Consider the following 3443-nt stretch of genomic DNA (forward strand, 5'->3'; position numbering starts at 1 on the left):
ATGTCGATTTGTGGCTATACGCTCCTTGTTGCTTCTAAATGATATAGGAGACTGCGTGTGGTGAATAGATTATCTATGTACAAAATTTCCGAAATTTGTTGAAAGTAGCTTATGATTCTCGTATTTCCTGCCTACATCTTGAAATTGATTATATAAGCTGCGGCAGGGCTATAGTCGATGAAATTCATAGGCAGATCTTAAATTTCAGAAAATCAGGTTTGTTAATGCCTGATTCCGTAATTTTCTCTTTTCATAGTTGATTTGATGATGCTAGTAGGAAAATGGGTTGTGGCTTATCTCCCTCCATATGCTTGTGTTTATTTCTTTGGATTCACTCTTGAAGCCACATTTTTAAGAGGTATGCTGATTTCTGCTTTTCATTGCATTTTTTAAAAACAAAGTCTGACTTTTAGTAATGGCTCTATTCCTCCCTACTCTACATATATAAAGATTTTGCAATGTTAGTTCTTCAGATGTAATCGTAGCGATGCTTAATAGTTTTTGATATACTGAAACTTGTTCATGTTTATTCTTTCAGGTGTTTATGACAAACTTGGAATTGAATCGCAAGTTGTAAAATTTGGTAAATATAAAGAGGGATGAATTCGAGTAACGTGTAAAACCATGTCTGAAGATATTTGTGAGATGCTGACCACATTACTAGATGATATTTATTCAAATTGGTTGGACAAAGTCTCTTCGACTAGAGGTGCATTTGCATTATAATCTCCCACGTTCATCTTATACAACTAAATTAAATTTTATGCTTCTGCAAATTCTATACAGGAAAGAAAAGAGAAGATCTTAAAAACTTCATAAATGAAGGTGTCTATCAAGTAAAAAGACTGGAAGAAGACGATTTCATAACAACCGTACTCTATGATTATGAGGTATGCGACTGATTACTGGCATTTGTCAAGGTAGTAGTTGCTAACTTGATTTATATAATCTTATTGAGAGTTGGGATAAAGACTAACCGCGTCTTGACACCATCTTAAAAAATGACGCCAAGTCTAATATACTTTTTCCATTACTATCTGCCATAATAGATTGGAGACGAGCCATACAATAAGGAACAATGACGGTAAAGTGGTAGTGTAATGACTAATGGGAGCATTTAGTGTATGAAAGTCTCACATTGGTTAGAAATATGGAGACTTGAGTATTTATAAGTGGAAGAACCTACACACTATCAACTACAAAGGGAATGACCCTATGTCAAGGACTCAATGTATAAGATTTCAAAGGAAAAAGAAAGCTGAGAGAGAAACGGTTGAATCAAGCAATAACAAGCCGTACCAAAGTCGAGTAAGTGACAAGATCAAGAAACCAGTTGGGAGGTAGTTGTTTTTTCTCAATCCAGTCCATTCAAAGGGAAATGTAAAGGAAGGACCACCACCCAAGGAAGATGAATCGGTAACTGACAATTTTGACTTTGGATCGAAGGACGATATCGATGTGTTATGAAATATGGTGTCGTTACTTCCTAGGGAGTACAATTGTGTTATAGAGGTATCTGAACCATCAGATTGTGAGGAAGAGGAAATGGCAAGGCACAGACTTGTGTGATATTTTGTTATAAATAATAGTTGCATTGAAGAATAAAATATGTTCTTTAAAAGACCTGATGAAGGAATGAAGAATCACCATAAACCTCTTTTTATAAGGGAGAAGGTCAAAAATACTACGGTGAATAAGATTATAGTGGATGGAGGGGCTGTTGTTAAGCTTATGCCACATTTTTTGCTTATAAAAATAGAAAAATACGAAATTGATTTAAGGCCACATAATATGGTGCTTTCGAATTATGAAGGAAAAATATAGCATACCATGGGAGTTATCCAAGTCGATGTGACGATTGGGTCGATAACCCAACCTATTGTGTTCATGATAGTTGTGTCAAAGGCGAGCTATAACCCGCTCCTTGGCCGAGAATGGATACATGGCATGGGAGTTGTACCTTCGTCGCTTCATCAGAGGATAACGATTTGGAGGAATGACGAAATAGTTGAGAATGTCGAAGAAGATCAAGGGTATTACATGGTGGAAGTAAACCACGTGGATAAAAGGAACTTTGACAAGAATCTAGCTAAGATAACACTCTGCACACCAGAATGATTTGTGTATATGCATTTAGAAGAGGAATTTTACTCTCTTAAACTCCACCCAACCCATAGATTCAAGTGGGACAAGGAACTTATGGGTGAGGGGCATTATGACACCATCTGACCAATTGGCCGGGGTGACGAATTCGACAACGATGTATGAGTTCAATGCGTTAAAGCTAATTTCGACTTATGTAGCCGAAAAAAATTACAAGCCGCCTTGGAGGCCAATGTACCACATATAGATGTCAAAGCCAATGAATTAGAGGTATTAGATGCGGGGTAGAGAATCAACATTGAGCCAAAACTACTTGAAAAACTATAACTAGCAGACATAAAAGATGATGACTTGAAAATCCAGAGGCTTGATTGCATTTATGATGATGGGCCTTTGGGCTTCGAAAAGGATCTCGTCGCGTCAACAATAAAGAAACAGCCCCAACATCCATTGGAGGAAGTCGACTTGGGTGATGGAACTATTAGAAGGCCAACATACATCACTGCCAACATCGACCCGATTCTAAGGTTAGAGGTAATTAAAATACTTAATGAATTTAAAGATTGCTTTGCTTAGGACTATAATGAAATTCCAGGTTTGAGAAGAGAGTTGGTGGAGCTAAAGCTACAAATAAAGCCTGTGAAGAAGCCGATCAAGCAAATGCCTAGACAGTTTTGTCATACTCTAATTTTCAATCCTAATATGCCACCATCATTTGTATCATTTTCATGACATCTAGCATCTTTGCATTACTAACCTATTGAAAATACAAAAAGATTTTCTACTTTGTTTGTCTTAAGCTAGGATTTTGCACCAAGAGCTTTTAAAGATTGATCAATCAAGACTTGGCATGAGTTTCAACATTTCAAACTCCTCATCCTTCCCAAGTGATAAAGTAAATTCCATCAACAAGAATAAATTTCAAGATAATTCCATCTCAAATTCATCAAGGCCAGAGTTCATCTGATACCCTCAACTAGGGTTTTGACCCAAAGTCAACTAGTTGACTTTTTAGCCAAGGCATGATCCCAAAGCTTTAAGTACGGTTAAAATACTTCAAATACATCATAAATGTTCCATTCACATCATCCAATGTGCCCAAGAGATCCCATTCATTAAAGATTTCAAGAATTGGATTCATTTGATACAAAGTCAATTGAGGCAAAGTCAAAGTTTGACTTTTGACATTTTTGGTCAACCATGGACTTCTCAACTCAAGGATCATGAAAATATGATTGATGTATGCATTTGATCAATATAAAAAAAATAAATTGTAGGTTACTTGCAAAAAGGGCAAGATTTAGTTTTGTAAAATTTTCAAAGTTATGAAAATAATACAT

The 3443-nt window shown here is 36.1% G+C and overlaps 1 pseudogene; it reads left to right on the forward strand.

Annotated features, from left to right (window-relative positions):
• LOC127136190 (serine protease SPPA, chloroplastic-like) lies at positions 1–2771 on the forward strand (annotated as a pseudogene).
• The last annotated feature ends 672 nt before the right edge of the window (positions 2772–3443 follow it).

The sequence above is a fragment of the Lathyrus oleraceus genome, chromosome 4, assembly GCF_024323335.1.
Source record: "Lathyrus oleraceus cultivar Zhongwan6 chromosome 4, CAAS_Psat_ZW6_1.0, whole genome shotgun sequence".
Lineage (NCBI taxonomy): Eukaryota > Viridiplantae > Streptophyta > Magnoliopsida > Fabales > Fabaceae > Lathyrus > Lathyrus oleraceus.